The sequence below is a fragment of the Anomaloglossus baeobatrachus genome, chromosome 4 (assembly GCF_048569485.1).
Source record: "Anomaloglossus baeobatrachus isolate aAnoBae1 chromosome 4, aAnoBae1.hap1, whole genome shotgun sequence".
Lineage (NCBI taxonomy): Eukaryota > Metazoa > Chordata > Amphibia > Anura > Aromobatidae > Anomaloglossus > Anomaloglossus baeobatrachus.
In genome coordinates this window covers 378,622,234-378,647,641 of record NC_134356.1, presented here as the reverse complement: position 1 = coordinate 378,647,641, position 25,408 = coordinate 378,622,234, and positions in this window count along the sequence as shown.

The window sequence follows — 25,408 nt, the reverse complement described above, 5'->3', positions numbered from 1 at the left end:
CCGCTGCTGGGGTTGTCATGGTAAGCTCGGCGTCCGCCGAGGATGGGGTAGGTGATGGTGGAGCGCTCACCGCGAGCGGGGGCAGTCCGGATCCCTCAGCCGCTGTGGCCGGATTTGGCAATTAGTAGGGACTGGGTAACCACTTACCCTCTCTTCACGTGGGATTTTGATCTCACGGGCTCGCACCGCCTGGCTCTTCATCTCTTCCCTCCAGTGATTCAAGATAAACAGGAACTGCGTCCGCATTCTCCTGCACAGCTGCTCTGTCTCCTCCTCAATCCAGGTCACAGTCCCGGGAACAGCATGTTACGGTGACCAGTCCCGCTCCGCCATCTTTCCTCTGCACTGCCCAGGAACATTATGGCAGAGTCCTGGAGTCCCTGCTTCTCTTCCGCTGTAATTACATTCCAGCACGCTCCCTCGTTTTTTTTTCACTCAGTACTCCTTTGCTTGCTGTGGCCCTCTGGGAACTTCCGGTACCAGCCTCACACTCAGGACGAAGGGTGGGGCTTCTGTTTTGCGCGCTTTTGCAGGGAAGATGGCGTTTTGGCGCGAAAAGACGGCGGAATTGGCGGGAAAAGGGATTTTGACTTGCGGTTTTCGGTCTTCAAGGCGCACGTCACCCAAGTAATTGGGTCCTGATCGGATCCTGTTCGTGACGCCAGAGTTTTGAGAGTGTACCTCTCCCATGCCAGCAGCCGGGCTGCTCGGATCCAGATCCGTGGTGGCTCGAGGGGTCTCCGGACCCGAGGGTCATATGGCCTCTCAAATAAAGGGGGGTATTTACAGGGGATGGTGTGGAAAGTCTGTGACGCCACCCGTGGTGCATGGTAAGGTGGAGTACTACTACTGCAATTGGGAGTACCCGGTGGTAATGGTGCAGGCAGCTAGGTGTTTAACCCCTCCACGGGTAAGGGGATGCCCCAGGACTTGGTAATGTGGATAGGGTTGTGCCGTTGGGGAGGTAAGGGTCACTTGCATACTCAATCAGTCCAATAACGCTGACACCGACAACTGTAGTAAACCAAAGTTCTGGACACAGCTGCCGCTTCGAGGGAGCACGCCTGGATCCTGTGCCCGTTGGTGTTGCCTGTTAGTCTGTGACCTTTGCCTTGGCACCTTGTCTTTTAGATGTTCCCTTTAGTGTGAAACTCATCGGGTCCCGCTCCCCAGTATGGCTAACTGGGTGAGCTTGCTCTCAGGGTTCACCCTTGGGATTTTCTGGACCGTATGTGTGGAAAGTCCTATAACCCTCGTTGTGCTAGTACCTCGATTTTGGAGCGGGTGGAGAACGGATCTTGAAGGCTCCGTCCTCATCGGGTAAATTGTCAGGACACCTGAAGCTACTCCCTGACCTAGGGTCCACGTACCCCGTTGTGTCCTGGCCTCTGCCCGGTGATGGCACAAAGCCGCCGGCTGTCCTCCTTGACAGTCCGTTCCCCTTGTCACGATCCCCTGCAACCGCAGTCCAGCTTCTACCAGGCCCAGACCAACGTCTTCCACCTAGTAGTTCAAGGAGCCCAGCTCCTGACCTCTCTCTCTGAGAGTCACTCCTTAACTGACTGTCTCCTGACACTCCTGACCTCCCTTTAACCGACTCCCCAAGTGGGCGACCCTATTCCACTCAGGCCGTCCACTGGTGTGTCTGGTGGGTGTGGTGCAGAGTGTTCCTAGGATTTTGATTAGCTTGTTCTTGGCAACACCAATGGTCAGGGAGCCTTAACCAAGGAGGAGGTGGTTACCGTACAGAAGGGCAGATTGCACAATACCCTGTGACGACCTGATAGGCCAGGGCGTCACATATGCTTCCGTCTTATGGCCATAACACCAACAACAAACCTCATATATTTTTGTACAGGATAAAGCCAGACCCCTTTCTATTAGGCCTTGCATATTAGAGTTCCTGTCCCTGTACGATGCACACATGGAGTACGGCTTGGCAGCTCACCTGATCTAATAGTAATGGGCATCTAATGGGCATCGCCTAATAGGCTGCGGGCTTGTGACTGTGCATCTGCTAGTGTGAGCAGCACTCTATGCAAGCCATCAGTGTGCAGTTATACCATCCAGCAATCGCCCCTTCCATCTTTTGGAAGCGTGTGTGTGATTTGCTCCTCCTGTACCTGTGATGCCTCCACCTAGTGGGGGCTTAGCTGTATCCTGCCAGAGTAGTAGTTTTTGGCCTAGGTAATGTACTTTTTTTGCGTTTTTATATTATGTTGGGTCTATACAATGTAATGTAATGTGTTTACTATATGGTGGTGCTAGATCTATATAAAACAATGTAATCTGGTTACCATATGGCGATATTATGCTGGTCTCTGGGATTCTATGCCACTGTGTCAGTCTCCACTGTGCCTCTAGGATTCTATGCCTCTGTGTCAGTCTCCACTGTGTCTCTGGGATTCTATGCCTCTGTGTCAATCTCCACTGTGCCTCTAGGATTCTATGCCTCTGTCTCAGTCTCCACTGTGCCCCTAGGATTCTATGCCTCTGTGTCACTCTCCACTGTGCCTCTGGGATTCTATGCCTCTGCGTCAGTCTCCACTGTGCCTCTGGGACTCTATGCCTCTGTGTCAGTCACCACTGTGCCTCTGGGATTATATGTCTCTGTGTCAGTCTCCACTGTCTTCTATGATTCTATGCCTCTGTGTCAGTCTCCACTGTGCCTCTGGGATTCTATGCCTCTGTGTCAGTCTCCACTGTGCCTCTTTGATTCTATATCTCTATGTCAATCTCCATTGTGTCTCTGGGATTCTATGCCTCTGTGTTAGTCTCCACTGTGCCTCTGGGATTCTATGCCTCTGTGTCAGTCTCCAAGGTGCCTCTGGGATTATTTGCTTCTGTGTCAGTCTCCACTGTGTCTCTGGGATTCTATGCCTCTGTGTCAGTCTCCACTGTGCCTCTGGGATTCTATGCCTCTGTGTCAGTCTCCACTGTGCCTCTGTAATTCTATGCCTCTGTGTCAGTCTCCACTGTGCCTCTTTGATTCTATGCCTTTGTGTCAGTCTCCACTGTGCCTTTGGGATTCTATGCCTCTGTGTCATTCACCACTGTGCTTCTAAAATTCTATTCTCCTGTGCGTCTCTCTCTGTCGACAAACATCTATATAGATGTGCTGTAAAGAATGAGCAACCTATTATATAATATACTAGCTGTAGTACCCGGGTGTTGCCCGGAATAGTAACTGTCTCTCTGTCTCTCTCCCAGTCTCTGTCTGTCTGTGTCTGTCTGTGTCTGTCTGTCTGTTTCTGTCTGTCTGTCTGTCTATCTCTTTCTGTTTGTCTGTCTCTTTCTGTCTGTCTGTCGCTTTCTGTCTGTTTGTCTCTTTATGTCTGTCTCTTTCTGTCTGTTTGTCTCTCTCTGTCTGTGTGTCTCTTTCTGTCTGTCTGTGTCTTTCTGTCTGTTTGTCTGTCTGTGTCTTTCTGTCTGTCTCTTTCTGTCTGTCTGTCTCTTTCTGTCTGTCTGTCTCTTTCTGTCTGTCTCTTTCTGTCTGTCTCTTTCTGTCTGTCTGTCTCTTTCTGTCTGTCTGTTTCTTTCTGTCTGTCTGTCTCTTTCTGTCTGTCTCTTTCTCTCTGTCTCTTTCTCTCTGTCTCTTTCTCTCTGTCTCTTTCTCTCTGTCTCTTTCTCTCTGTCTCTGCGTTCCTGTCTCTGTGTTCCTGTCTCTGTATTCCTGTCTCTTTCCATGTCTGTCTGTGTGTCTGTCTCTATCCATGTGTGTCTCTATTTCTATTTATGTCTGTCTGTGTCTCTGTCTATCTCTTTGTCTGTCTCTGTCTCAGTCTCTCTATCTCTGTGTCTGTCTTTCTGTCTCTATCTATCTGTGTCTGTCTTTCTGTTTCTCTCTATCTCTGTGTCTGTCCATGTCTTTCTCTATCTCTGTCTGTCTTTCTGTTTCTCTCTGTCTGTCTGTCTCTCTCTATCTCTGTGTCTTTCTGTCTCTATCTCTGTCTGTCTCTCTATCTCTGTGTCTGTCTCTGTCTGTCTCTCTATCTCTGTGTCTGTCTGTCTCTATCTCTGTCTGTCTCTCTATCTCTGTCTGTCTTTCTGTCTGTCTCTATCTCTGTGTCTGTCAGTCTGTTCCCCCTGCTGTCTCTTTCCCCGGCTGTCTCTTTCCCCATTTATCTCTTTCCAGGTCTGTCTCTCTCCCCGTCTGTCTCTTTCCCCATCTATCTCTGTCTCTTTCCCTGTCTCTTTCCCTGTCTCTCTCCTTGTCTGTCTCTTTCCCTGTTTTTGTCTTTTTCCCTGTCTGTCTCTTTCCCTGTCTGTCTCTTTCCCTGTCTGTCTCTTTCTCTGTCTGTCTCTTTCCCTGTCTGTATCTGTCTGTCTGTGTCTGTCTGCCTCTGTCTGTCTCTTTGATTGTCTGTCTCTCTCTCTCTGTCTCTCTGTCTGTCTCTTTCCCTGTCTGCCTCTTACTCTGTGTGTGCCTATGTCTCTCTGTCTCTTTCTGTCTCTCTCTATCCGTCTCCCCACTGACATGTTATTAGCTCACACATAAGCTTGTTATACTATGAATGTCCTTTGTTTCTATAACAACCAATCACAGCTGCTATTAATATCCTTTAGCTCGCAGCTCCATTGACTTAAATGGAGGCAGGTTTTTTGGAGAGTAACTGGAAAGCGCGGGATTAAATTTTCCCATCAAAACATAGACTATGACGTTCCCTGAGTCACATGGGGCGCCTGTGCAAAATTTTGTGATTGTGAATGTGACAGTGCGGAATCCAAAAGCAGACATAGATACATATGTGACGCCCCTGACTCTATTAGGATGTCACAGAGAACTGCACCCCTTTCTCTTATGGTGCAGAACTCACCCTCCATGGTTCTGGGATCCTAACTAATGGTATTGCTTCCATCAGCACTCAAATCCTAACCACACCTCACACCACACCCTGTCAGGCACACCAGTGGGTGGTCTAGCTGGAACAGGGCCACTCACCTAGGGGTCAGGCAGACTGGTGGGAGGGAGGAAGTCAGAGTTTAAAGTCAGCTCTCAAAGTGAGAGGTAGATCAGTAGTAGCCCTCAGAGAGCAAGGAGCTGAGGGAGTCGGAGCTCCCTGTGGGACTTTGGTTGGGTCGCAGACAGTGGTCTGGGACCAGAGGAGTTGGAGACCCGGTCGCAGGGTATTAGAGAACAGTGCCCAGACTTAGTTTTGAAGACTGGTCAGAACCGGAAACTACAGTAATCGGACTGGTTCCGAGCACGACGGGGTATAGGATCCTAGATCAGGGAGTAGCTTCACGCAACCTGGTAATTCACCTGTGGAGGACAGTCTCTTTATGAACTTTCCCCAAGAGCTCAGAGATAGAAGGCAACAACATAACAAGGGGGATAGGGTTTTCCAGCTTATGCAGCCTACAAAGATCCCAAGTGTCAGTCATCGAGAGCACAGCTCCCCTATTCAAATATAGGGAGCGGGACCCCGACTGCTTCAGGCCGAGGGGTCACTCAGAAACATCTATATACAAGTGCATGGAGGCAGGCTCCAGACCACTAAGCAATACCATCGGGGAAGGATTCCTGGATGAGCTTCCCAGAGTTATATATATGTGACGCCCTGGACTAGCCAGGTAGTCACAGGTAGACCCCCGCACTACACCTGTCCCCTAAAAACATGTCATCAGCCAAACATTAAAACCCTAGTCACCTCTCTCAGTGCTTAATAGACAAACCAGGGGGCGGAGCCAGGTGGTTGGCCATGCCCACCGAGGAGTTCAGAGGGCCTGAGGCAGGAAAACACGGTCAGTTCAGTAGAGAGTGGAGTTGAGTGGAGTTGACAGGAGTGAAGGAGTCTGACGGGTGCCGGGGTCGGAGCCCTGGTACCTTGGCTAGGAGGAAAACGGTGGCCTTAGCCTGCAGGAGCCAAGAAGACGGCTCGGTGGAACCGTGGTGGACCGGGACAGGGTAGTGGCCCGCAGGTACCGACTCGGGGAACCGACTCGGAAACCGGAGCACAAAGGGGGGTACTCAGACCCTGAAATGAGGTCCATAATCCACTGGACTGAGTTAATTAACTGATTGCGGTCTGGACTATAGGTCCTTTCCCACCCAAGTCCCGACTGAAGACAACAGGCCACCGAGGGGGATAGAAAGTCACTGCACAGGCAGAGAGATCCAACTTCAACTGGGTGGTGTCACGAACTGAAACACGGCTCCGGCCGTGCACCTACCTAACCCCCTCCAAAAGCGCCAGCACCCCCTTTCAGAGCGAAGTGACCCAAGGTCCGGAGGTGCTCGAGCCACCCACCAACGAGCCCGGATCCGAGCGGTTCGGCCGCAGCCGAGCTCGGGGCGGTACATATACATATAGTACATTGTGACTTGTGTGCAACTCTTTATCCTATTGCATAGTTATGTTTTTTGAGTCTTGCACCATGTTCACACCATTGGTGTTCCAGACATACATTCTTTAGTTAGTATGCACTTTTTGTCTGAGAACCCTGCCCCACCCAAAGCCATTTGTTTCACTTCACATATATAGCTTGGTCCTTTGCTTCCCATACAGAGCAAGTTTTTTAACTACAGGTGAGGTTACATATAGGCTAGGGACCCCAAAAATAGAGATTACCTTGGCGTTGGTTTGGGGCTCTTTTGCATTGATCAATACAATGGCTAAACATCTCTTACTGTATATTCCTATTATTCATAGCAGTTATGCATATTCCATTTTTCATGTTTTTCACTTTTTCAGATAGTTCATTCTATTTTTCAGTTTAGTATTCCCATAGCAGTTTTGCTTTTCATAATTCCCATATACATTGTGTCTTGTATGCAACTCTTTATCCTATTGTATAGTTATGTTTTTGAGTCTTGCACCATGTTCACACCATTGGTGTTCCAGACATACATTCTTTAGTGAGCTCCCCAGAATGGCAGCAGCACTCAGAGACTTGGTTTACTTCTGTGTCAGAGTCTGCTTAATGGTTGCACCAACATCCACACAGCCTGAGTGAGTATGCTGCTTCCCCTGTGTCCGGCCTGCACAATCCCATCCGTCACCTATAGATCCCGAGTCCCGGGGGTCACCCCCCTACCCGTGGAGGTGTGAAGCCCCGCCGGTGCTGTGTCGGTGCATACCTTCAGGGACTCCACGTAGCTGGTGCTGGTCACAGGTAGGAAATCTTCGGTTTTGATCGTGACGCCACTCTCAGTATTGCGGTCAGTGGGGACCGCCACTGCAGGTTAGGGGACGCCTGGGGCTGATGGTGTGTGCAGTTAGTTGGAATAGCCTCCTGAGAGTGAGGCAAGCCCCAGGGCCCGGTGTAGGTTTGTAGTACCACAAGGCGCAGAATAACTCCACTCAGGCAGAATTGTCTTTCAAGGGCTTTACTCACATTTGATGGCAGGGTGAGTAGCCCGGGCGTAGCTGGGATGAACCAGATGGGAACCAGGTATCCTTCAGGCTGACTTTATGAGGGTGACTACTGACTCGCCTTCCTTAGCCCTTGGTGGTTTGGGGTGACCCCGACTTTTAGTCCCTATGGGGGTCGCCCAGGGAAGATGCTGCAGCCTCTCTCCCCCTTTTGTTTGCCGTTTGCTTGTTCCCCGGACCAGGCCACTCCAGCTGCTTGCCTCCTGTGACCTATGGGCCCTCACTGCGGTTACGTGGCTGCGGCTTTTGTGGTGTTGTGGTGTGGGCTTTGAGAGCCCCACACCGGCAGGTTTAGCAGAAGAAAGCTGGATCTATCTTTGCTTCGGGATCTGCCGCCCGGTTGGGCCTGGTGCTCTCTAGCAGTCTCCTTACTTCCCACTCCGTTGCACTCCCTAGCTGAAGCTGGCTTTCAGGTAGCACTCCTAGTTGACCGTTCTCCCCCGTCTGTAGCCACTGCGCGGACGCTGTCAGATTGCACAGCTCCAGGGATCTGCTCCTCACTTGTTCTTGCCTACGCCACCTAGCAACCAGACTCTCCACCACACCCCTTGAGAGGAGATGGAGGCTCTACCCCCTCCACTATTCCAGTGAAGGTGAAGGCTTGCCCCCTCCTGGGATCCCCAGGGGTCCTCTCATGGGTACATGTGTGAGACCTGATCACTATGCGCCTGTGTTCCACACCCCGGTCAGCCTTCTGGATTACCTGTGTTGTACTGTCCCCAGCATGGGTGCAGTACTCAGTGGTGCCTGACCAGGTCAGGGGCGCCACATTCCCCCTTAGTTATCACCAGCACGTCCTCGGGCTGCAAGACAACATTTTAAAATGCATAAAACATTAAAACATGTAAAACATTTTTAAAACCACCAGGTATCAGACATCACCACCCTCCACCCACAAGTCCGTTAACCCACCCAAAACCCTCTCAGGAGGCAGGTCACCGGTCCTGTTGGTAACCAGGTCTGGGCCATCCGTTTCCCCAGACCTTTCCTCCAATCTTCCTCTCCCGTTGGCCGCGACTTCAGCCACTTCTGGCAGGATGTAGAGGCGGCTTTCATGGGCTGGTGGTTTCAGGGTATACCTGGCCTGGTGGATCCGCGCCGTCAGCCTCTTCTGGCAGGATGTAGAGGCGGCCTCCACAGTTGGTGCTGACCAGGTACCCTCTTTGTGGTGGTGAGCCAAGGCCCCATAAACAGGCGTGCTCTCTGGTCGCAAGTGAGCCAAGGCCCTATATACGGACGGGCCCCTCCTGGTTGCAGACGAGCCAAGCCCCTAAACAGGCTGGCCCTGGTGGTGGTGCCACTGGTGTAACTATTTACACTGCGAGAGTTTGTGGCTATAGCAAGTTCATAGCCTTAAAGTTTATTTCTCACAATAGTTTTTGTGGGCACATGCTTAAACAATAACGTTGCAAACTTTTCAACTTGTCAAACTGGTCAAACTTTCGGTACTTCTTTCTTTACTTTACTCCTCGGTACCAGGGCTTTGGCCTATTGGGCTACGGCACCTGCTGTTTTCTTGCTCCTTGTCATCCTCTGAGGTAGTTTCATCTGTAGGCGCTTTGTCTTTTCTTTCTTGATCTTCATCTGTTCCCTTTTCTGCATCTGTTTCTTTATCTCTGTCTTTTCTTTCTTCTTTGGGACATGGTGCTACGTCTAAGGCATAGTAGCCCCTTTCTCCTTGATGCAAGGTGAACTGTACTGCGTCTCCAATTTTCAAATTTCTGCCTGAATGTCCTCTGGGCAGGTGGGCTTGAACATCTCTCCGATTCACAAATATGCCCTCTTTTATTCCTCTTGCTACAATAAAGCCGTATCCGCTTTTCAAATTGAAGTCCTCCACAACTCCTCTACAAAGGGGTCCTCTGACCTGGGCTTTGGATCTTCTCAGGGCTCGTTTTTCTTGCAGGTCTCTGGCTGTGACTTCTCTCTGCTCTGGAGACCGTGGTGTTGGAGGATACTTTGTTCTGCTGCGCCGTGTCTTGCGGGCTGGGTTCATGCCTGCGGGCTCCCAGGTGAGGTCTTTGGGCTGATCTTCGTCAGCAGACGGGGTCAGGTCTTCCTCATCCCAGCGAGAATAGGGCAGCATCTCTGGCTCTGGGTATGGGTCCACTGCTGGTGGCACTGGAGTCGGAGTCAGCCCCTCAGCTTCCTGGCCTCCCCTCCCCCTTAGTTCTTCTTGGCACTCCTTTGGTGGCAGTGCTGGGGATGGGCTTTCTTCAGCTGGTCTGGGCGGTGGACTCTCTGGCGCGGCTGCAGGGGTTGCCGGAATCTCCTTGGGGGTATACGGAGGGAGCAGATACCGATCCACCATCTCTTGTGGGAACTGGGCCTCTAGGTCAGCCTTCAGCTTCCAGTATTCGGGGTCCTCTCCTATCAGGGTCTTCCTAGCAGGGACCTCTTTGGACTGGGGAGCGGTGTCTGCTCTGGCCTTGCAGGCCGGGGAAAATAGTGATGCAATCTCTTGGCGGGCCGCGCCCTGTATGGCAGCAGCCTGGTCTTGGCGGGCCGCGCCTGGCATGGCGGCGGCCTGGTCTTGGCGGGCCGCGCCCTGTATGGCGGCGGCCTGGTCTTGGCGGGCCGCGCCCTGTATGGCGGCGGCCTGGATCAGTGTCGCTGTTGCAGGGGGCTCTGTGCAGGCTGGGCTGGACGTCGCTGCAGCGATCGGAGCTTGGCGGGCCGCACCTGGCGGGGTTGCGGCCTGGTTCAGCATCTCACTTGCGGCGCGGACGAGCGTCGCTGCTGCGGTGGGGTCTTGGCGGACTGGGCTCAGCAGGGTGGCAGCCTGGGTCAGTGTCACACCTGCGGCACGGATCAGTATCGCAGTGGTAGTCGGACCTTTGCGGGCCAGGCGGGGCATGGCTGCGGCGGCCTGGATTTGGCGGGCCGCATCTAGCGTGGCTGCGGCCTGGTTCGGTGGCGCCGCGCCGGGCGCCTCTTCTGGGACCGCGGGCGTGGCAGCAGGGGTCGGGGCACTTGCGCTGGCCGGGGCATCACTCGACTCACCCATCTGTGGCAGCATCGGGGTCTGCGTCGTCGCCGCTCGGTCTGGCATGCGTCGCGCGGCTCCCTCCTCGTAGGTCCGCACCGCCGCAGCCATCTCCAGGAGCTCCGTGCGTTCTTCCCTGAGCTGTCGCACAATCCTGGCCTCCAGCTGGTCGCAGAAGATGGCAAGCTCCCGGCACCACCAGGCAGCAGAGCCTGGCTCTGGGTATCCACGTCTGGACTCCATTTCCTCTAGCACGCTACTGGCTTCTTCTCTGCTCCGCCGTCTCTGGACGCTTCCGCTTTCTTCATCAGCGAGGTCAGGACTCTGCAGAGGATCTCTGGGTAGCCACACCTCTTCGTGGGCGGTAACTTCTTCCAGCGCGGGCTGCTGTTGTTTTTCAGCGCGCTTTTCATGGTGGCAATATGGCGGCGCTTCCAATTTTTCAAGTGGACCGCCCAGGCACATGGTCACCTGTCTGAACAGGTCTAGTCCTTATCCTGTTCGTGACGCCAGATGTGAAGCCCCGCCGGTGCTGTGTCGGTGCATACCTTCAGGGACTCCACGTAGCTGGTGCTGGTCACAGGTAGGAAATTTTCGGTTTTGATCGTGACGCCACTCTCAGTATTGCGGTCAGTGGGGACCGCCACTGCAGGTTAGGGGACGCCTGGGGCTGATGGTGTGTGCAGTTAGTTGGAATAGCCTCCTGAGAGTGAGGCAAGCCCCAGGGCCCGGTGTAGGTTTGTAGTACCACAAGGCGCAGAATAACTCCACTCAGGCAGAATTGTCTTTCAAGGGCTTTACTCACATTTGATGGCAGGGTGAGTAGCCCGGGCGTAGCTGGGATGAACCAGATGGGAACCAGGTATCCTTCAGGCTGACTTTATGAGGGTGACTACTGACTCGCCTTCCTTAGCCCTTGGTGGTTTGGGGTGACCTCGACTTTTAGTCCCTATGGGGGTCGCCCAGGGAAGATGCTGCAGCCTCTCTCCCCCTTTTGTTTGCCGTTTGCTTGTTCCCCGGACCAGGCCACTCCAGCTGCTTGCCTCCTGTGACCTATGGGCCCTCACTGCGGTTACGTGGCTGCGGCTTTTGTGGTGTTGTGGTGTGGGCTTTGAGAGCCCCACACCGGCAGGTTTAGCAGAAGAAAGCTGGATCTATCTTTGCTTCGGGATCTGCCGCCCGGTTGGGCCTGGTGCTCTCTAGCAGTCTCCTTACTTCCCACTCCGTTGCACTCCCTAGCTGAAGCTGGCTTTCAGGTAGCACTCCTAGTTGACCGTTCTCCCCCGTCTGTAGCCACTGCGCGGACGCTGTCAGATTGCACAGCTCCAGGGATCTGCTCCTCACTTGTTCTTGCCTACGCCACCTAGCAACCAGACTCTCCACCACACCCCTTGAGAGGAGATGGAGGCTCTACCCCCTCCACTATTCCAGTGAAGGTGAAGGCTTGCCCCCTCCTGGGATCCCCAGGGGTCCTCTCATGGGTACATGTGTGAGACCTGATCACTATGCGCCTGTGTTCCACACCCCGGTCAGCCTTCTGGATTACCTGTGTTGTACTGTCCCCAGCATGGGTGCAGTACTCAGTGGTGCCTGACCAGGTCAGGGGCGCCACAGAGGGAACACCATCTGGCTGCCCCACTCAATCTCCCCGGGTACTCCCATCAGTAGCGGCGGTACTCCCCTTACCGTGAACCACGGGTGGCGTCACGAAATAAATATATATTTATTTATTTATAATTACAGGAAGGCACAGCCATGTTAAATGGAGCTTACAGACACCCAAAAAATAAAAAATACAAATGTTACTTTATTAAACAAATATAATTGTCCACAGTCACTTAAAAACAGCAAAAACATCCATGATATATTAGTTAACGGTGACCCATTGCAGCGCATCTATATAATAATAATTGCACTCCTCTCCCTCCCAGACCATTCAATACTACAGTGATAAGCTTTCATGTAATTTTAAATACAATGTTGTGCAATACTGCCATCTACTGGCCACTCATGATGCTAAAGAACTGCTGTAGCCAAGTATCTATTATGCATTTACATAATTCACATATATTGTTACATGTGACTTTAGTAGTAACATTTTAGATTGAATTATTAAATTGAAAAAAACCCTAAAACAAATAATAACAAAATTAGTTATAAATATTTACATCACAGCAAGTATAACCATAATTAACCTGCTTTATTTGCTGTATGTGCCCCTTGTATTATCAGAACAGCTCTGACCTGTTGAGGCAGGACCTCTGAAGCTGTTCTGTGATATCAAGACATTTGCAGCAATTATGAAATGCAAGTTGGAAGCTGAGACCTTGTTGTTCTAGCACGTCCCATAGATGATCAATTGATTTAACGTTAGGAGTTTTTGAGGTCATTTAAACTCCTAAACCTTTCTTACATGTTCTTTAAAGGGGTTGTTCTCTTCCTGTCCTGGATGCTCTTTGCTATGAAATAAAAACAAGCTAAATGACAAAAACATACAAAAATAGCTTTTGAACAGATCCTTCTAAAGATTAGCGGCATGCCAGAGAAAAAAATAAAGCAAATATATAAACACCAGAAACGCCACGACACGGGTTTTGGTCACATTCTTCCTCAAGTTGTGTGTGACATAGGATGAGACTGAAACACGTCTCATGTCATTTCTGAAATTCAGATATACAGCATTTTATCGGGTCAGTTGCCTTTTGTAATTTATATATATATATATATATATATATATATATATATATATATATACTGTATATATATATATATATATATATATATAATTGCCTAATTCTGTCTGTCTTGCTCCAAAATGACGTCATTACAGTGACAACCGTCGCCACAGCGCGTACGCTACAGAGCCTGAACCAACGGCTCAGCTAAAGGCCCCGTCACACACAGAGATAAATCTTTGGCAGATCTGTGGTTGCAGTGAAATCATGGACATATTGTTCCATTTGTACACAGCCACAAACCTGGCACTGATTGTCCACAATTTCACTGCAACAACAGATCTACCGCAGATTTATCTCTGTGTGTGACAGGGCCTTAAGGCTAGGTTCACATTTCCGTCAATTTGTTTGTATCAGTCACAATCCACGGCTCTGGTAAACAACGGAATCCGTTTGGCAGATTCCATTGTTTCCATATACTTGTATGAGCGGCGGATTGTGACTGATGAGGCTGTGTTGCATCTTCCGCTCGACTGATCAGTCGTAGAACGACTGACCGTCGGGCGGCAGGAACGCAGCATGTAGCATTTTTTGAGCAGCGGAATCCTTTTGATTCCACTGTGCATGCTCTCTCTCGGCGGCCGAACGATCAGCTGATCGCCCAGCGGCCGGCTGCTGTGAGCGATCAGATGATCACCCAGTGGCCTACTGCTGTGAACAATCAGCTGTTCACCCGGCGGCCGGCTGCTGTGAGCTGATCGCTGATCACCCGGCGGCCGGCTGCTGTGAGCGATCAGCTGATCACTCAACGGCCGGCTGCTGTGAGCGATCGGCTGATCATCCGGCGGCCAGCTAATGAGAGTGATCAGCCGGCCACCGGGAGATGATCTGTTCGCTCTCAAAAGCCGGCGGCCGGCTATTGTGAACGATCAGCTGATCGTTCTCTCTCTCATGTTTTACAACGGAGTCCGACAATGAATTCTTATTCTTCTCATCCGTTGTACAACACATCAGTCACAAGCGTCAAGCAATGCATGTGACTGATGAAAAACAATGGAAATGTGAACCTAGCCTTAGGCTCCCTGCACACGTAACCAGGGTACACATCGGGTTACTAAGCAAAGCGCTTTGCTTAGTTACCTGATATTTACCCTGGCTACATGTGCAAGGAGCCAGCGCTAAGCGGTGTACGCTGGTAACCAAGGTAAATATCGGTTAACCATCCAAAGCATTTTGCTTAGTTACCCGATATTTATCCTGGCTATGTGTGCAGGGAGCCTAACTGAACAGACTGAAGTATGGGCCGACAGGACGACGCCCGACACTTCCCCGCTCAGCTCCGTCCCCCCCGCACTCGGCATGTATACACTACACACACGCACACACACACACACACACACACACCTGTCCCCAGCCATGCAGTCCCAGCACTGATGTCCTCAGCGCCATGGACATGCTCGGCTCCACCCACCCCGCACTCCACCCCCACACATTAGGCTGCTTTCACACTTGCGTTGTGAGGCATCCGTCACTGTGCGTTGTGTGATGCATGTGACGGATGCGTTGCAAATAGCGTGCTAATAAAGTAACGGATTCCTGTAAAAGAACGTTTTGCGTTTTGTTTTTTTTTTTTTTAATGTTTCGCAGGGAAAAGATTTGCGGTCAGGAGGAGAGAGAGGTAACCGTAATTCCCCTGAGTAACCACAGTGAGCTGCGCGAACAGCTGTGCCGTCACTTAAGTGACCCGCGGCCACAGCTGCAGTCCTCCACCCGAGAACTGTGTCCACGGGTCATCTGAATAAGGACACAGCTGATCGGATGGCTCACTTCAGTTGTTGCGTGGAGCTGATAGAGGGCGGTCATGTTCTACGGCTGCTCCTGTCAGCTTCATGTAGCAGAGCTGAAAGCGTCGTGGGACCTCTGTGGATTATGTTGGACCTGGAGGGGTATTTGGGGGTTTAATAAAGTGGTGAAAGAGGGTTTTTTTTGTCTTTTATTCCAAATAAAGGATTTTTTCGGGTGTATGTGTTTATTTTCTTTAACTTACAGGTTAATCATGGAAGGTATCTCGGGGACACGTCTGCCATAATTAGCCTAGGGCTTAGTGGCAGCTATGGGCTGCTGCCATTAACTCCTTATTACCTCAATTGCCACCGCACCAGGGCAATTCGAGATGAGCCGGGTAGAGTCTGTTGCATCTAATGGATGCGGCAATTCCGGGTGGCTGCTGGCTAATATTGTTAGGCTGGGGGGCTACCCCTTCCTGAGAATACCAGCCTTCAGCCATGTGGCTCTATCTTGGCTGGTATCAAAATTGGAGGGGGATTATTTATTTATTTATTTATTTTACTGCATGATATAGACCCGCCCACTGGTGGCTGTGATTGGTTACAGTGAGACAGCTGTCACTCAGCGTGGATGCAGATCTGACTGCAACCAATCATAGGCGCCAGTGGGCTGGGGAAGCAGGGAATGCGAGATTGAATAATGAGTGGCCGACATTTTCAAAAGAAGAAAAGCCGCCGAAGCTTTGTGACAACCGTGCAGCGCCGCACCCGTGGTCGGTGAGTATGAGAGAGGGTGGGAGAGGGGGGAGAGAGACCAGGAGTGATTTTAAACGATTTAGATCGTTTTGCTGGACATGCTGAGCATGCTCAGTAGAACGTGATGGAATTTGTCAGCGGATTCCGACGCTTAGCATATAGCGGCGGGATCCGCCACCATAGACAATCATTAGACACCTTGGTGGAATCTGTCAATGTGCGTTATTTTAACGACCCAAAAACACTACATGTAGCGTTCCCTCCGCCAGACGCTGCGTCAAAATAACGACTCAGCGTCATCCAGCGGATGCAACGCAGACACTTGCGTTACAGTATGTTGTCAATACAAGTATATAGAGAATAGCGTAGTGCATTAACGGACTGCACTATTCTCCATAGTGGCGGATTGCGCTGAACGCAAGTGTGAAAGTGCCCTTACCCCGCAGGATGGGGGCACATGTCAGGATGGTGGCTGCACCACGATGGGGGACATACCAGCATTGGGCCACATCACAGCATCATCATATTTTTACTTAACTTTACACTGTTCATGGCCTTCTTTCATTACAAGCCATGAACATCATTAAACATTAGACTCATCTATTAAAACTGTTCCTTCTGTTGTTTGTAATTTTAAAACCAATAAACAATTATAAGAATACTAAATTAAACCTAACCCATCCAGTCCTTTCATTACCTTATTATTCAATCTGCTAACCTACATACACATGCTAGACTACCCGATACGTTAGAATCGGGCCACCTTTTAGTATTATCATATACTGTATGTTTATTGATGCTTATATTGGGGTCCTGGCCTGTTTCTTTGTGGCACTTCAGTTGGAATTGCAGATGTGCCTGTTTGTGATTACATACCCTGCTGTGCTAAACACATATTCCGACAGTACACTTGCTGCAGGGCAGTCCAGCACCTCCAAGGCATAAAGGGCAAGCTCAAGCCATTTGTCCAATTTGGAGACCCACAAGTTAAATGGGGCAGACCGATCAGTCAGTACGTGTAGACACGTACTCTATCTCCATGTTGTTGAAATTCTGCCTTCTGCCATATCAGATGGTGGTACTGGATGTTGTGGTGTGCTGAGGACATTTTTTCACATTTCAGCCATTTTAACTCCCCCTTCCAAGGTGGTGCTTGTGCCCCAGCGTCTTCCTCCTCCTCTGCATCGTGCATCCACTGAACCCCCACTGTCAGTTGGGAATGCCGTACGTAGTGCATCTACCAGCATGCACTGGTATTTCCATATTTTCTGATCATGCTCCAGTGACAGAATTGAGGATAGAACGTTGTCCTTGTAGCTGGGATCCAGCAGCACACCCAGTAATGAGCACTAGTAACAGTCTGGGCAACTTGACAGTCACAGCACAAGCACTGCAGCATGTATTGGTTTATGTGTGCCAGGTTGTCCAGAGGCCACAACAAGCTGTCCTTATTGGGAAGTGTATCATATGTGTAACTCCAGCCACACTGCAGTGATGAACATGAGCTGCTTTGAGTTCCACCCTGCTGTGAACACAATTCCTCCTCCTCCTACTCCTCATCCTCAAAAACTGGCCCCTTTTGCCCGCAGGCGCTGGCCCTGAAAAACGGTTGCCTTGGCGGTGGCGGTGTCCATGGTCCTTACGGTAGAATCCAATCAGCCACTCCTGCAGACGACAAGCCAGGGGCCACAGAGAACAACATCAACACACCCCACACTCCCAGCAGGCACACCGAGGTCAGACATAAAACCATTGTTGCCTGCCTCCAGGGACTGATGTCCACACCAGGGGGTGGGCCAGGCGGTTGGTCCCACCCACCAAGGAGTTCACAGTCCTGGAGGCGGGAAAACAGACAGATTAGTTTTGGAGGTGAAAGTGGAAGGAGGAGAAGTGGTAGTGGAGCAACTAACTGACAGCGTCCGGGTGTGTGGCCCGGGCGGGACAGCAAGGTTGGCAGACGGTGGTGACCGTCTGCAGGAGTGGCTGATTGGAGTCTACCGTAAGGACCGTGGACGTGCGGTGGCCCGGCGGTACCGGACCGGTACGCAAAGAGAAGCCAGCACCATCTGGCAGGGGCTTACGGACCCCGGCAAGGCTAGGAGTCGCCGTGAATTTGCCAAATTTGTTAGTGAAGGGAACCTCCTGGGTTTCCCAACAGCCAAGTCCCGACAGAAGGCAACAGTCCAACCAAGTGAGGGAGACACAGCCACCGCCAAGGCAACCGTTTCTCAGGGCCAGCGCCTGCGGGCAAAAGGGGCTCCTCCAGCCCATATCCAAGCTGGGGAGCGGGTTACCGGTGGGAACCCATCGGAACCATCTACCGTACATAGGTGCAGGGAAAGGCAGTCATCACCAACCTGCCGGGAGAAACAACACCGAAGCCGCCTGTGGGACCCGTCCATCCAGCCGTGTGTTTTACCGAGAACTGTGTCCTCATCATTGGCTGAGTGAGTACCACCGTGCCGTGCGGCACAGTGCTGCCCCCGCGACCCTGCACCTCACCAGGCCCCGTAACCCGCCTGCCATCCATCCCTACCCCATCACCGGGCCCCGGGACAACCAACCCCCTACCCACGGAGGGGAGAAACAACAACCAAGCTGCTCCCTGTCACCGCTCCCGGGATCCCCGTCTAGAGCAGCGGTGGTGTCACCAATATCACCACAACCGTGGGTGGCGTCACGGACAATAACCAAAACCCCCACAATCAAAATCCCCACCCTTTTCACTCACGGGCGAGGAACGCCGCTCGAGTCCCCGGGATCCGGCCCACCGCTCGAGCCACCACCGAGCAGCAGCCGCAGTAGCAGCGGCTGGACCCGAGCAGTGGGAGAGCGCAGTGTCCCCTCCTCTGCCCGCGACAAGTACCACCCTGCTGTGAACACAATTCCTCCTCCTCCTACTCCTCATCCTCAAAAACTGTCCCTTGGCTGAACAGTTGTGTATCTGGCTGCTGTTGGTACATGAACCAACCCTCTGAGCCATTTGTGGACAACAGGTCTGATAAACAGGTGAATGGTCCCTGTTCCTCCTCATCCTCCTGTGCCTCATCCATCATAGCCTAAAGCATTTATTCAACGACCTGCTGTCGTTTCCCACTGACTGTACTGAAGTTGGTCATCCAGGTGTGTTGCTGACCGGATGAGGAGGAGGTGAAGGAAGCAGAGTTGGTCGAGGAGGCAACATGGACAGAGAAACATCCAGAAATCCTGGGTAGTGGTAGGACATGCACCAAAATGTTTTCTGCCTCAGGCCCAGCCGTCACTACATTGACCAAGTTGGCAGTTAGGAAGATATTATATCCCTGCCCTTGATTAATGGTCCACATATAGGTGGTTATGTGGACCTTGCCACTGAGGGTGATGCGCAGTTCACACCTGATTTTGTCTGTAACTTGCTTGAGCAAGGCAAGAATGGCCTGTCTCCAAAGTAGTGGCTGCTGTGAAACCGACACAATATTTTTTTTTTTAAAGTGTCTGTCTCCACCAACCGGTATGGCAGCATTTCAAAGGTTAGAAATTTGGAAATGCTGGCATTCTGGACCAGGGCTTGTGGCTGGGTAGGAGGTTGCTTCCTCTTTATTTCCAGTAAGCGCTTCCATGGGACGGTGTGGAGATGCTTGGGTACACTACTGCTGGTAGTGCTGTCACATCCTCTCTTTGCGGAGACCCAGGTGGCCCTGTTGCTTGGGAGTTGGAGGCTGAGACCGCAGCAGAAGAGGAGCCTCAGATCTGTCCTGTTTTTTTTCTGGTGTCTATTCCATTACAGCTCATGCTTTGTGTTTAGATGCTTTGTCATGCAGGTGGTGCTCAGGTTAAGAACATTTATGCCTTGCTTCAGTCTCTGAAGACAGCGTGCAAACCACCAGTGTTTTCTGATCAGCATATTGTCAGGGAGTTCCTTTGAGCTGCCTTTGGTGTGTCTTTGGTGTGCTCAGTACATTGGAGTGGTGGGCAGTAGCCGCTGACATACTGACTAGTGGCTAGCCGATGTGCTTTTGCACTCTCTTCCCTCTTTTGCTGTATAGCTGGGGTGGCCTGACCACAAACTCTTCCTCTGAACTGGATACATCACTCGGATGGCTTGAATCCATCTGAGGTTAAGGACCTCATCATGCCCCCTCATCATCTTACACCCACTCCTCATTCCTGCCCTCCTTGTTGTTCTGCACACAGATCAACCATTTTCTCTCCCTGCAGCAGCTCCACCACCACCACCAGCAGCAGCACCATGGCTACAACCCCTATTTTATGCTCTCCTCATTCTTTGTGTAGCGCTCCTGAAGCCATCAGGAGCTAAAAGGAACTGCATCCTGTCAAAGATGCAGGGCCTAACCCCAGACACCCAGAAGACCAGTGCTGGTAACACCAAAACACACATACTGTATAATCCCTGTTTTTCCCTTCCCCAAGAACTGGTGACAGTCTAGGGTTGGACTCAAGGGATGGCCACCTAGGGGTGGAACCAATCCAGTCTACTAGATGACAACAAGGGAGGAGGGGTAAGATAGTAAGTTGAAGTGAGAGGAGATGGACGTACCCGTACTGACGGGAGTGTGTAACAGTGACCTGTCAGGTGCAGGCATGTGGTTGCCGAAGGAGTACGGTGGAGTACTCTCGGAACAATAGCATCGACTGGGTACAGAGCAGTAGGTCAGGCAAACGCTCCAGGCAGACCTGATAAAATCTGCACAGTGAGGGGACCATCCAGGACCTCACTGACCGTAAGGTCCGGGGTACCAGCAGTGACGGGAGAACCAGGGACCGGAACAGAACACCGACCCTACAGGGTTCAAACTGCCCATTGTATGGAGTAAAGACTGAGTGACTACCAGGAGGGGACCCCCATACACTCCAAGCCACGGGGACCCACCAACCAGAGACAGGTGCAGAGGAAAGAAGCCACCAGGTTACCACACCGGCACTGGGACTAAGGGGACCAGTGGTGAAGACCAGACTTCTTCGGGTTGCAAGCCACAACAACGCAGTGAGTAAAGAAACCAGTTACACTGCAATCCCTTGTGTGGCCTACCTTCTTTCTGCGTCTAACACCATCACCTACCCCCTGGGGCCTGGCCCTACCTGTGGAGGGCCCAACATCTGGGCTGCAATTAACATCAGCCCCAGTGGTGAGAGACTGTGCAGCGGCGACTCCATCTACATAGCAGCAACCCGCAAGTAGCGTCAAGACAAAACCTTTATTATTATATTATTATTTATATTATTATTATAATATTATTATATTATTATTACGCGACAGGCGTTTCGCGTATAATCACGCTTCCACAGGTCCAGGGGGACCTGTGGAAGCGTGATTATACTCGAAACGGCTGTCGTCCTGGTAGGACCTGCACCCGGTCTTCACCCAGCGTTTTATATGCACCTATTTGTAAAATAAAGAAGAATTTTTTTACCGGATCTGAGCTGGATTGTGTGGTTGTTTCATTCTCCCTACACTGGCTACTCCTACAAAGCATGGTGCAGAGTGATCATACAGAGTCTTTATTAAGAGTAACCCCACAGAGTTTGGTGCAGAGTGGCCACACATAGCCTGTTTTATGACTATAGAAAACCTACAGTATTTATCACCACTCAAAAAACATAAAGGCCAGAATGTCAATCATGAAGGCCACCAAATAGTCTAGCAGGGAAAATTACATAAACCTATAGAATAAGACTATACTGGTAATAATAAGTACATATTTATTAGAAACTGCAATTAAAATCAATAAAAACAAATATACAACATATGAATGCTGTATACCTTACCAAAAGACACCCGTTTCACAGGGCTTTTTTAGGCCCTTGGAAAAAGCCATGGCAAAATACGTGTCAGGTGTCTTTTGGTAAGGTGTACAGCATGTAGCTGGGTTTCATACATATTTGGGCTGTGCATGGCCTTTATGTTTCTTTAATATTTGACTTTTTTTTCTACCAGGATGTGCTCTTATTCCTATTGTATTATTTATTTATAATCACTGTGACACTATTTAGATGTTGTTAAGTGGCAGAATTTATTTATAATTGTGATAATATTTATTTACACTAATCTTGCACTTCCTGGTATGAGTACAATACTGTGTCATTATAGTTAAAATATTGCTATTTATTTACTCAGGCATGCCTTGCCTTTTTGTCATCATTCACATGTTGTGTATCTGTTTTATTGATTTTAATTGCAGTTTCTAATAAAGATGTAATTTGATTATTATTACCTGTTTAGTCTTATTCTATGGGTTAATATATATTTTATGACTATGCAGACAGAGGAGTAAAGGGGGCTTTACACGCTACGATATCGTTAATGTTTTGTCGTCGGAGTCAAGTTGTTAGTGATGCACATCCGGCGTCATTAATGATATCGCAGCGTGTCACACTGACCAGCGACCTTAAGCGACCTCAAAAATGGTGAAAATCGTTCACCATGGAGAGGTCGTCCCAAACTCAAAAATCGGTAAGGGTTGTTTATTCAAGTGTTCATCGCTCATGCGGCAGCACACATCGCTATGTGTGACACCGCAGGAGCGAGGAACGTCTCCTTACCTGCCTCCCGGCCGCAATGAGGAAGGAAGGAGGTGGGCGGGATGTTACGTCCTGCTCATCTCCGCCCCTCCGCTTTGATTGGCTGGCCGCTTAGTGATGTTGTGGTGACATCGCTGTGATGCCGAACGTCCCTCCCCCTTGAAGGAGGGATTGTTCGGCAGTCACAGTGACTCCGCCGACCAGGTAAGTATGTGTGACGCTGCCGTAGCGATAATTTTCGCTACAGCAGCGATCACAAACAATCGCATGCGCGACGGGGGCGGGTACTTACACGCTCGCTATCGCTACAAATTGCTAGCAATATCGCTACCGTGTAAAGCCCCCTTAAGAGTAGTAATCTAACACTGTCCCTCACTCGAGCAGTGTCCTTTTCCTACACTAGTCAGACAAAAATGTTGGTGCCACTCGTGATCCTGTGGTTATACAGGCCGGATCACGTGGTGCGTTGGCCAATCAGTGTCATGAGAATTCTTGCATAAGAGCTGCAAAAGTGCCCACAGCCGAAAAGCTTGTTGATTGGCTGCGCTGCAGCCTTTCAACAAACTTTATTCAGCATCCGATCACCATCCAAACTCGATTTCCATGAGAAGTCTGTGTTCGGATCTGAGCACTGGACACTAGGTGTCCAGTACAAATCCCAAACTTTCTGGGTTCACTCATCCCTAGTCAGAATCGTATTATGACTTTTTATACAATACATATATTCACGTGAGAGATATTCTGTATTTTAAAATCTTTGAACGGTTTCTGGATTTGAGCATCACCTTACTGTTTGTTGTTATGTTAGATGGTAGCAGACTATTATATTATGATGATGATGATGATGATGATGAACATGTTCACTTTTTTGGACCATCTAAGCACTATACAATGTTATTTTCAAAAATGGTATGCTTTCTAATTTGCCATTGATAAGATGCTCAATATTCATTTCATTACCAGTGATGACAAATCCATTACTCAGTGTAACCCAATAAAACAAATATTTGCAGCTGTTTCCTATTATAGCAATGTAGCCTGTCTGTGGCTAAACTTCTGTTCTCTGTTGCTGCTCTTTAATTAGGATGATCAAGGCTTATATTCTGCTGCTCAAAGTGAAGTTGTCAATAGGATTAATCCTCCTAAGATGTCTATATGGGCATACAGGTCAGAGAAAGTTAGCTAAAATGATAACTTGATATCTCTTATCCTATGTCTTATTGCAGATAAATTCATGTTTTTCTTAGTAAGTAAATGAGCTGTTAACATCTACATATTTGCCAGACACAAATCTCCCTTAGAATCTGCCTCCAGAGCTTATTTAAAATAAAAGGGGGTCTGTTATTTTATGAATTATGCAAGGGTTAAAAGGAACTTGTCAACTCGGAAAACGCTATGTACCTGCACATATGGGGTTAATCTGCAGGTAAATGGCGTTACAATGCTGCCTAACCTAACTTAGGTCATGCCAGAAGAAACCAGCTTTCAATCATGCTGTAAGAATGCCCCGTCACTTTGACAGCTGGTTCTATAGTGCAATGGTGTAAGCTGTCCATCAAGCTGCCTGACGGGCTTGAAAACGCTGCACACTAGAGATGAGCGTTGTTCGAATCGATCTGTTTGCCAATCTCAAATTCGACCTGTTTTAGGCAATGTTCGAGTCGTTCGACGAACGCGAACAATTAGCTTCAAGTTCGACAGTTCCAGGTTATGTTCGATAATTGTTGGATCACCAAAAGCGTAACTGGCTTTTCACAGTAATACTGTCATTCAATGTTAATACAGTGGAACCTTGGTTAACGAGAACAATCCGTTCTGGGAGTGTGCTTGTTAACCAAGTTACTTGTTCAGCAAAGCAAGATTTCCCATAGGAAATCATTGCGATGCAGACAATACGTTCCACAATTTGTTAAATGTCCCATCCTGGTCGTATATTGTGCCATTCCACACATGCACAAACAGACACAAACATGTACAAAACTGTACAAACACACACAAACACACAAACATACACGCGCACACACACATATTATGCTCACCTTAAGCGGGCTTTACACGCTACGAGATTGCTACAGCGATCTCGTTGGGGTCACGGATTTTGTGACGCACATCCGGTCGCTGTAGCGATCTCGTTGTGTGTGACTCCTAGGAGCGATTTTGGATCATTGCAAAAATGTCCGAAATCGCTCCTCATTGACATGGGGGTCCTCTCCTAATTATCGCTGCTGTCGCGTGGGTGAAGTTGATCCTCGTCCCTGCGGCAGCACACATCGCTATGTGTGACGCCGCAGGAACGAGGAACCTCTCCTTACCTGCCACACGCCAGCAATGAGGAAGGAAGGAGGTGGGCGGGATGTTCGTCCTGCTCATCTCCGCCCCTCCGCTTTGATTAAGCGGCCGCTTAGTGACGTCGCTGTGATGCCGAGCGAACTGCCCCCTTAGAAGGGAGGCGGTTCGCCGGTCACAGCGACGTCGCCGAGCAGGTAAGTACGTTTGACGCTGCCGTAGCGATAATGTTCGCTACGGCAGCAATCTTCACATATCGTCATAACAATAGGGGCGGGTGCTATCACGCTCGCCATCGCTAGCATCGGCTAGTGATGTCGCAGCATGTAAAGCCACCCTTACCTTCCATTCAATCGTTGGCCTCCTGGGACTTGCAGTTCGCCAGTACAAGATGTGTATTGGGTAACCATACGACCGATGCCCCGGAGCTTCCTCTGCCAGCACGCTTACATCAAAGGCAGGAGCCGCTTGTGTCGCGAGTGGAAGGTTCGGGAACGCCGCTCGCCTGGGAATCGCTGGCGCTCGGGTCCAGTGCTTCTGCTCCTCGGTGGCTCGAGCACGGGGCCAGACCCGGGGGCTCGAGCAGCGCCTCCTCGCCCACAAGTGAAAGGGGGGGAGGAAAGATTGGTTGGTGATGGGATGTCGGTTGTGACGCCACCCACGGGGTTGTGGTGATGGTGGGCACCACTGCTGCTGGTGATGGGGGATCCCGGGAGTGATGGCGGAGAGCAGCGAAGGTGTTGACCCCTCCGTGAGTATGGGCTGTTGGTCCCGGGGCCCCGGTTGGGGAGCAGTGAGGAGGGGTAGGTGCAGGTGCCGATGTTGGGAGGCAGCGTGGACACGGGGGCAGCGTTACGGTGCAGCGCGGTGCCGGATGGCACTGGTGTACTCACTCAGGTAGACAAGAACAGAGTCTCTGGTAAACCAAATGGCTGGATGGACGGGGCCCGCAGCCATCCGCAGTGTCTTCGCTCTCCCCGGATGGGTTGATAGTGGCTGTCATTCCCTGCACCTATATATAAG